The sequence below is a fragment of the Oncorhynchus kisutch genome, unplaced genomic scaffold (genome assembly GCF_002021735.2).
Source record: "Oncorhynchus kisutch isolate 150728-3 unplaced genomic scaffold, Okis_V2 Okis07a-Okis12b_hom, whole genome shotgun sequence".
Taxonomy (NCBI): Eukaryota; Metazoa; Chordata; class Actinopteri; order Salmoniformes; family Salmonidae; genus Oncorhynchus; species Oncorhynchus kisutch.
The window spans coordinates 6,151,388-6,162,413 of NW_022261984.1; the positions used below are offsets into that span (position 1 = coordinate 6,151,388).

Here is an 11,026-nt window from a genome sequence, read left to right on the forward strand (position 1 = left end):
GGTGGTGGTAAAGGGTGGAGGTCCAGGGTAAAGGGTGGTGGTCCAGGGTAAAGGGTGGTGGTCCAGGGTAAAGGGTGGTGGTCCAGGGTAAAGGGTGGTGGTCCAGGGTAAAGGGTGGAGGTCCAGGGTAAAGGGTGGTCATCCAGGATAAAGGGTGGTGGTCCAGGGTGAAGGGTGGTGGTCCAGGGTAAAGGGTCCAGGGTAAAGGGTCCAGGGTAAAGGGTGGTGGTCCAGGGTGAAGGGTGGTGGTCCAGGGTAAAGGGTGGTGGTAAAGGGTGGAGGTCCAGGGTAAAGGGTGGTGGTCCAGGGTAAAGGGTGGTGGTCCAGGGTAAAGGGTGGTGGTCCAGGGTAAAGAGTGGAGGTCCAGGGTAAAGGGTGGTGGTCCAGGGTAAAGGGTGGTGGTCCAGGGTAAAGGGTGGTGGTCCAGGGTAAAGGGTGGTGGTCCAGGGTAAAGGGTGGTGGTCCAGGGTAAAGGGTGGTGGTCCAGGGCAAAGGGTGGTGGTCCAGGGTAAAAGGTGGTTGTCCAGGGTAAAGGGTGGTGGTCCAGGGTAAAGTGTGGTGGTCTAGGGTAAAGGGTGGCGGTCCAGGGTAAAGGGTGGTGGTCCATGGTAAAGGGTGATGGTCCAGGGTAAAGGGTGGTGGTCCAGGGTAAAGTGTGGTGGTCTAGGGTAAAGGGTGGCGGTCCAGGGTAAAGGGTGGTGGTCCATGGTAAAGGGTGATGGTCCAGGGTAAAGGGTGATGGTCCAGGGTAATAGGTTGATAATCACTATACTTAGAAGAGCTCTAACAGAACAGATGCACCAGCACCATATTCCCTACGTAGGGCACCACTGTTGACCAGAACCCTATCAGCTCTCGTCAAAAGTAGTGCACTTCATAGGGAATAGGGTTCCATTTAGAATGCAAACTTCATATATAATATAACCCACACGTCTCAGCGTCCTGGCCCCCGCCTGAACACATTTAGCTACACCCGCAATAACATCTACTAAAATGTGTATGTTATCAATACAATTTGATTTGAGTTGATTTTTAAGCTCCCTGTCGTTCTTATTTAGTGGCGTAACGGTGTATGTGTGTGTGTGTGTGTATGTGTGTGTGCCAGTGAATAAATACGTGTGAAACACACACACACAGACACCTCCATTACATGAGATTGAAATATCCAGTGAGCTTGGAAGAGTGAGTCACGTGTGAGTGATTTATTGTCATGCTTTGCCGTTCACTAGTCACAGCTATAATTCCTAGGAATAATCACGTTTTGTTATGGTGTGATGATTTGTCTTTTGGAGGACTAGTGGAGTCACAACATATGTTTCTACTTCTCTGTTCCACTTCAAAATATTACCAAATGTTTTACTGACTGTTTAAACGTATTTAGAATATTGGATGTTTTACTGACTGTTTTAACGTATTTAGAATATTGGATGTTTTACTGACTGTTTTAATGTATTTAGAATATTGGATGTTTTACTGACTGTTTTAATGTATTTGGAATATTGGATGTTTTACTGACTGTTTTAATGTATTTAGAATATTGGATGTTTTACTGACTGTTTTAATGTATTTAGAATATTGGATGTTTTACTGACTGTTTTAATGTATTTGGAATATTTGATGTGTTACTGACTGTTTTAATGTATTTAGAATATTGGATGTTTTACTGACTGTTTTAATGTATTTAGAATATTGGATGTTTTACTGACTGTTTTAACGTATTTAGAATATTGGATGTTTTACTGACTGTTTTATTGTATTTAGAATATTGGATGTTTTACTGACTGTTTTAACATATTTAGAATATTGGATGTTTTACTGACTGTTTTAACGTATTTAGAATATTGGATGTATTACTGACTGTTTTATTGTATTTAGAATATTGGATGTTTTACTGACTGTTTTATTGTATTTAGAATATTGGATGTTTTACTGACTGTTTTATTGTATTATGTCTTGATTAGGATCTCGAGGGGTTTGATTTAATTGATCCTTCAAATGAAATCGTATCGTCTGAAGCCTATGAACCCCATATGTGCATCGACATGCTGACGTCGCTTGAGTCCCAAATGGCATCCTATTCCCTATTAAGTGCACTCCTTTTGACCAGAGCCCATAGAAAAGTAGTGCACTTAAAAAGGGTTCCATTTGAGTATTGTCCTTCCAGTGACACTATCAAAGGAAAGTGGCTGAGAAGAAATGTCTGTTCTCTGTGAAATCTGGGATTTGAAAGAGAAATGTTAAAGCTGCAATAAGTCACTTTTTGGACGACCCAACAAAATGCACATAGAAATGTGAGTTATAGATCTGTAATTTTCATTGAAAGCAAGTCTAAGAAGCTGTAGATCTGTTCTATGTGCTCTATTTCTTTGCTTCCCACTTTTTAAGTTTTGTTTTTGCGTCTTTTACTTTCAGTTTTGTACAAACAGCTGAAAATACAACATTTTTGGTTATGGAAAATATATTTCCCAGTGGTTTAGATGGTACATTGATTCTCTACGCTATACTAGATTGTTTTGTCACATACACTGAGATAAGGCAAACTATCAGAATTTCAGCAACCAGGAAATGGCAGACGGATTTCTGCATAGAGCATCTTTAACACTCTCAAATGTATAGACGGGATTAGGGAATCAAGGACTGACCATCCATGAAATCTAATGAATCATGTTTTGAGTCTTTATAGTGGTTGTTTACATTGTTTACAAACGTTGGAGTGAAACAAGCTTCTATTTTGGGTTCTGATGGGTTAAGATGGTTGAACTAAGCTCACAGGGCATCTATACACTGTATTCTTTAAAGAATCAATGGCTATAAAAAATGTATTAAGCAACTGCAGAGTGTCTTAGAAAAGAACCTGTCATGTCAGAGGCAGGAAAATCCAGGCTTTTAAGACTCTATAGTTGGAGTCCATCCATGCTTTATTCATGAAGGACACGCTGAATGTTAAAAAGTCAAATAGTCTCCTCTGTGTCTTCCTCTCCCCTTCCCTCTTCCTCTGTCTTTGGTGCGTGTGCCAGGTGCCACTGTCGCTGTGGACTCCTGCTCTGACCGTCCGGCAGCTCCTGTCCTTATCACCGACATCACCACCCGGACCCGTAAAAATACCCCCCCCCCCCACACACACACACCACTTTTGTTGCACATCATCATTCAACGTAAATGTGGGGTAAAGACAAACCTGGAAAATCAATGTGTATCCAGTCTTGATAGGCTAGGCTACTACACTAGGTCCAGGGCTGCATCCCAAATGATTCCCCATTCCCTACTACTTTTGACCAGGGCCCTGGTTAAAAAGAAGTGAACTAAATAGGGAAGAGGGTCTGAACTATATAGGGAATATATATAGGACTATATGGGGAATATGGAATGATTTGGGACACAGCCCAGGACCCAGTGTAGTAGCCTAGTCTTTACCCCCACATTTAAATGGAATGACGATGAGCAGTGAAAGCAGATAATACAGCCTAAGTGCCCTCTTACTGCGAAGGCTTTCCAAAGTCTACTGGGAAGTGGGGGTAGCAGGTGTGTGTGTGTGTGTGTGTGTGTGTGTGTGTGTGTGTGTGTGTGTGTGTGTGAGAGAGAGAGAGAGAGAACGGGTTTTTGTGACGTGTGTTTCAGTACTTTAACTTCCTCTTATCATGAAGTCGTGACTGTCAGACCCATTTCATCCAGGAGAATAAGTTCGGCATCACACGGAGAGCAGCAGGAGCCTCCAACTGCCTCGAGGCACTGATAAAATACACCATCACGCGCTCTCCAGGCACACTGGGGAGCTAGCGGGCAGCCCACGTGCAGTTAGTGGTCCAAAACACTTTCTTCAAACAACGCAATTGTTAACTATACAATCCTCACAGTTTACGTGGATACAGTCCTGCAGCAATTGTTAAACAATTCTGCTGAAAATATGAAAAATAAGGTAGACTAGGTTTATTTATTTAAGATATATTTTAATTTATCCATGTATTAGCCTACATCTGGCAGGCTATCCCCTGCGTGTGAGGGGTCAGTCTAGCTGTCAATGCAAGTCGAATATTGGGGAATAATTCCAGGCGCAATTTGGAAATATGGTTCTCTGTTGAGTTGAGTTTTGTAACAGAGTAGCGCAGGCATCCGTCCTCTCTCAGGCTTCCACCGGGTCACGTGACGCGTTCCATTTCAGTTCGAAGCTCAGAGCGTTCTAACCCCGAATCGTCCACGGAGCCAGCCCGAGTTTTAACGACAATAATTCTCTTAGACATAGACCTACGGGATATATTTATATGCCTATCATTTATGATACATTTGGTGTGTAAAAAAAACAGTTCCAACTGAAAAAGAGAGGTTCGTCATTTATGCTTATAAACGTGGCGTAGGGAATACTGAGTGAAATGTAGCCTAAACAGTTGCAAAAACATATTTCTCGGTTCTGTAGACATGCGTAGCATGGTAGAATAGGGACACCGATCGAATTTAGCTCAAATATCAACGCGGCGAGTTTGTGGCGTTTGGCTGAAACCGCAAGTCTGAGGAAAGGCGCGGGCCACTCCGACGGACGACGAGGATACGACGTGATTTTGTTTCAATAACAGAGTTACAGGGAATTTCAATGTGATCCATTACGTCCATCGACATGTTAGCACATTAATCTGTACGCATTCGATTTCAATTTGTTATTGTGACACACCACTCGAAAGTGGAGGGGCAAAGATCAGATCAGGACTGAGTGCACGTGTTTGTGAGAATTACCGGAGACGCAGACATCTAAACGGATCGGTTCGTACTCTACAAAGACCACGACGCGGTTAATTTCTGACGACTTCGATGGTGTATGAACGCGTTGACAGTCCTGGATCTACAGCTGCGCTTTGCCGTCAACTTTTGACACTCTCTCCCGGAGATAATAACCCCACTCCGGCACACCCCCATCCAAGTTCTGAGCGTCGGATTCCGGGGAAGGGAAGAAGGGCACGGAGGAGATATGGCGGTGACCGTGACTTTATCGCTCTCTCTTCTTCTCTTATCTCTCTCAAGTAAGTAGCCTTAATGGTAAACCGTTTGTGTTTGTAAATGTCATGTTTTGCACGCAGAAGACTAACTCAAAATGAACGCTGCTCGGGTTGCCAACATTGTTTTTAAATTAGGCAATGTCATGAAGTCGTTTGTGAAATACATCTAGGCTATAAACTACAGACTGAAATAAAACGCTTTTCGAAATGTATTTGGATAGGCTATTACTCCAGTAAGGAACCATATTATATACATTATAACGTATATATATATATATATATAGCAACGAAGACAGCTTCCAAAGTCGATTGATATTTTCGTATCACCGCTTATGTAAGTGTGTTGTTTCGCCCTGTCCTCGATCTTTAGGTCTTGAAAACTTGCAGGGGAGTTGCCGTTGTCCGTTGTTTGAAAGTTTGCCACGATTACAGACGGCATTACCTCTCCTGTCTTCTCCCTCTCTCCTTGTTGACTAATCTCAGCAAACTGTCAGCACCATGGACAGCGCACACGGATTCAACTCTCTCATGTCTGTCTATATTGAATAGAGTAGTGTTCTGTTCAATCTCGCTAGACATTTGTAAAGGAAAACCTTCATGCCTAATGCTGTTCAGTCAACGTTGGGCCCTTGGATTGACTTTAGTGTTCAACGTCTGTCCATTGAGGCTTTGTTAACAAGCTATAACGATTTAGTACAGAACATTAATGACACTGAGTCAATACAACTATGGCAGGAGAAGTCTAATGTACTGTAATGTACCTACACACAACTGGTACACTAATAGTATTTCTCAGTCCTGGTCCTGGGGAGCCAGAGGGGTTTTGCCATGACACTAACACACCTGATAAAGCACATCAACTCATCATCAAGCCTTTGATGATTTGAATTCGTTGTGTTAGTACTAGGGCAAAACCAAACATGGAGGGGGGGGGTGATGTTACCAGGCAGGCCAAAACTCCACCCCACAAAACAGGCCAATATGTTGGGGCATGGACTCTACAAGGTGTCGAAAGCGTTCCTCGCGTTCCACAGGGATGTTGGCCCATGGTGACTCCGATGCTTCCCACAGTTGTGTCAAGTTGGCTAGATGTCCTTTGGGTGGTGGACCATTCTTGATACACACTGGAAACTGTTGAGTGTGAAAAACCCAGCAGCATTGCAGTTCTTGACACAAACCAGTGAGCCTGGCATCTACAACCATACCCTGTTCAAAAGGCACTTAAATATTTTGTCTTGCCCATTCACCCTCTGAATAGTACACACACACAATCCATGTCTCATGTCTGAAGGCCTAAAAATCCTTCTTTAACCCGTCTCCTCCCCTTCATCTACACTGATTGAAGTGTCATCAATAAGGGATCACAGTTTTCACCTGGATTCACTTGGTCAACCTGTCATGGAAAGAGCAGATGTTAATAATGTGTTGTACCCTCAGTGTATATAAAACACAACATAATCACATGTTTGACTTCACTAGGCCTTTATAGAAACACTGCAGGAGTAGATAGTCCTATTATGACAGAACAGGCAGAGTGTTCAGCCAGACTGCAGATACCTGAAGGGATGCTCAGCCAGACTGCAGATACCTGAAGGGATGCTCAGCCAGACTGCAGATACCTGAATGGATGCTCAGCCAGACTGCAGATACCTGAAGGAATGCTCAGCCAGACTGCAGATACCTGAAGGGATGCTCAGCCAGACTGCAGATACCTGAAGGGATGCTCAGCCAGACTGCAGATACCTGAATGGATGCTCAGCCAGACTGCAGATACCTGAAGGGATGCTCAGCCAGACTGCAGATACCTGAAGGGATGCTCAGCCAGACTACAGATACCTGAAGGGATGTTCAGCCAGACTGCAGATACCTGAAGGGATGCTCAGCCAGACTGCAGATACCTGAAGGGATGCTAGGCCAGACTGCAGATACCTGAAGGGATGCTAGGCCAGACTGCAGATACCTGAAGGGATGCTAGGCCAGACTGCAGATACCTGAAGGGATGCTCAACCAGACTGCAGATACCTGAAGGGATGCTCAGCCAGACTGCAGATACCTGAAGGGATGCTCAGCCAGACTGCAGATACCTGAAGGGATGCTCAGCCAGACTGCAGATACCTGAAGGGATGCTCAGCCAGACTGCAGATACCTGAAGGGATGCTCAGCCAGACTGCAGATACCTGAAGGGATGCTCAGCCAGTGAAGGAGGAAGGAGTTAGACATGAACGGAAACCAAGGCCTTCAGCTTGTGGAGTCAAACACTTTCCATGGGGTGCTTGGACCCCGTAGACACACTCAGCCCATCCCACTTCACGTCTTACCCCTCCCCTTCATTGTTTTCACATCTGGAAGATGAAAGCAATATGGTGGAAACTTTACCAGTACACTGTTTATACCTATCCAGAACCTACAGACATGCTAACATCTATCTGATAGCTACCCAGAACCTACAGACATGCTAACATCTATCTGATAACTACCCAGAACCTACAGACATGCTAACATCTATCTGTTAAATACCCAGAACATACAGACATGCTAACATCTATCGGTTAAATACCCAGAACCTACAGACATGCTAACATCTATCTGATAAATACCCAGACCCTACAGACATGCTAACATCTATCTGATAACTACCCAGACCCTACAGACATGCTAACATCTATCTGATAGCTACCCAGAACCTACAGACATGCTAACATCTATCTGATAACTACCCAGACCCTACAGACATGCTAACATCTATCTGATAGCTACCCAGACCCTACAGACATGCTAACACCTATCTGATAGCTACCCAGACCCTACAGACATGCTAACATCTATCTGATAGCTACCCAGACCCTACAGACATGCTAACATCTATCTGATAGCTACCCAGACCCTACAGACATGCTAACACCTATCTGATAGCTACCCAGACCCTACAGACATGCTAACATCTATCTGATAGCTACCTAGAACCTCCAGACATGCTAACATCTATCTGATAGCTACCCAGACCCTACAGACATGCTAACATCTATCTGATAAATACCCAGAACTTCCAGACATGCTAACATCTATCTGATAAATACCCAGAACTTCCAGACATGCTAACATCTATCTGATAAATACCCAGAACTTCCAGACATGCTAACATCTATCTGATAAATACCCAGAACTTCCAGACATGCTAACATCTATCTGATAAATACCCAGAACTTCCAGACATGCTAACATCTATCTGATAGCTACCCAGACCCTACAGACTTGCCAACACCCATCGAGGGGTTATGGCCAAGCTTAAGGGTCAAAGAGCAATTTGCGACCGGCTGCTTTACTCCAAAGATTATATTTTATGTTGACAAGATAGCCGAGTGACAGCTCTAACAATGGAAATACTTGTCCTCCGTGATTAAAGGCAGGTGAGATTAGGTGGCACCATTTTAGCCAATGAGAGATCAGATACGCGTGTGAACAACAGGCACAACTAAGTCGTTTTTCTACATTTTGCTGGAATACACGTGCATTCACATATATCAGTACATTTGTAACAGCCTAAACATTGGGACATTTCTATTAAATCAAATAAGCCTCGTGTAAATCGACAGTCCCTCATAGTCCTCCATACAAAAAGGGCTTATCTCACCCAGATCTTGGGTGGAGTAACTCTCTCTCACTTCGCCCCTTCCTCTCTGCTTACTCCAACACATACCGTATTCACTTAATAATGTCAGTTTGTATTGAACCGTGAAGGTATACGTTGAAGTTCAATTGAGTTTCCAGGGAGACAGAGAGACAGATTGATTCTCTGTAGAGTCGTGATGATGTCTACCACGGCCCCAGCCTCAGTCTGTCCTGCTAGCTAGATGTACACTAGGACCTCACAGCTTGGGGTGGAGGTGTAATCCAGTGATCCAGGTACAGAAGCCAAGGTACATGAACACACAGAGGAAAAGGCCAGTCTCCTGCAGTCTGTTGAGCACACACACACACACACACACACACACACACACACACACACACACACACACACACACACACACACACACACACACACACACAGAAACACACACACACACACACACACACACAGAAACACACACACACACACACACACGCAGACAGACAGACACAGGAACACACAGGAACACACACACACACACAGAAACATACACATACAAATACAGGTGCACACACAAACACACTGTGCAGACCAATGACAGCTGAGCATTAGTGATCTACCCAGGATGCAGTTCTCATCAGGCGGTAACAAGAGAGTTGTGTCAGTCTGCCAACAGTCCCATCCCAACAGGGAGGGGGGGTGACAGTTCTTTCTCACGGGCGCCTCAGTCTGCTTTTATTTCCCTTACCGTTAACATTAATGAAGGCCAGCGTTCCTCAGCTCCAGTCCAGGAGTTCCCTTTGGATTGCACATATTTGTTCCATCCCAGCACTAATACCCCCGATTCCACTATTCCAGGGCTTGATGGTTCGATTGAGTCGTTGAATCAGGTGTGTTAGTGCTGGGCTGAAACAAAAAACACTTATGACTGTGTTATGGAGGGTTATGACAGTGTTATGGAGGGTTATGAGAGTGTTATGGGTTATGACCGTGTTATGGAGGGTTATGACCGTGTTATGGAGGGTTATGACAGTGTTATGGAGGGTTATGACCGTGTTATGGAGGGTTATGACAGTGTTATGGAGGGTTATGACAGTGTTATGGAGGGTTATGACAGTGTTATGGAGGGTTATGACCGTGTTATGGAGGGTTATGACAGTGTTATGGAGGGTTATGACAGTGTTATGGAGGGTTATGACAGTGTTATGGAGGGTTATGACAGTGTTATGGAGGGTTATGACAGTGTTATGGAGGGTTATGACAGTGTTATGGAGGGTTATGACAGTGTTATGGAGGGTTATGACAGTGTTATGGAGGGTTATGACCGTGTTATGTAGCCTTTATGAAGGCTCCAGGTTCAGATAAAGTGTAACCCAGAGGTGATGAGGGTGCTCTATGGGTGTGGTGTCTCCTCGCCTCTCCCCATCTCCTTTCTTCTCCCTCTCTCCTTTCTTCTCCCCATCTCCTCTCTTCTTTCTCCTCTCTTCTCCCTCTCTACTCCCTCTCTTCTCCCTCTCTCCTCTCTTCTCCCTCTCTCCTCTCTCCTCTCTTCTCCCTCTCTCCTTTCTTCTCCCCATCTCCTCTCTTCTCTCTCCTCTCTTCTCCTCTCTTCTCCCTCTCTCCTTTCTTCTCTCCATCTCCTCTCTTCTCCTCTCTTCCCTCTGCCCTCTCCCCATTCCCTCTCTGCTAAAAGAGACCTGAGACAATCACACTGATAAAGGAGGCCTTTCTGTTTGTTTGAGAAAGAGAGTGATAGTGTGTAATTGTGGTTGTGAGTGTGAAGCTGTGGGTGCAATTGTGTGTGTGTGTGTTCAGGCTGGAGAGAGTCACTCCAGATGGCCTCTCTCTTAATAATTTACTTCAGGATATGTTCTACCTCTCCTCCACCGCTAACGCTTTGTCTGATGAGCTACACACACACACACACACACACACACACACACACACACACACACACACACACACACACACACACACACACACACACACACACACACACACACACACAATGTTTGTTCAGTTAAAGCATTAACATCAGTTGGGACACCGAATAAAGAGTCATGAAGACAGTGGTACCTTAAAAACTTGTTAGGGCTAGGGGTTCCGCCCCTCGACAAAATCCGCTGAATAGGCAGAGCGCCAAATTCAAAAATATGTATATTTTTTTATTTAACTTTCAAACATTCACACGTGCAATACACCCAATTAAAGCTTAACTTCTTGTTAATCTACCCATCGTGTCCAATTTCAAAAATTATTTACAGCGAAATCACATCATATGATTATGTTAGGTCAGAGCCTAGTCACAAAAACAACATACAGCCATTTTATAGCCAAAGAGAGTAGTCACAAAAAGCAGAAATATAGATAAAATTAATCGCTAACCTTTGATGATCTTTATCAGATGACACTCATAGGACTTCATGTTACACAA

At 44.2% G+C, this 11,026-nt stretch overlaps 1 pseudogene; it reads left to right on the forward strand.

Moving 5' to 3' along the window:
- Positions 1–3,952: 3,952 nt before the first annotated feature.
- Positions 3,953–11,026, forward strand: part of LOC116360185 (neuronal acetylcholine receptor subunit beta-2-like) — a 25,873-nt pseudogene continuing 18,799 nt past the window's right edge.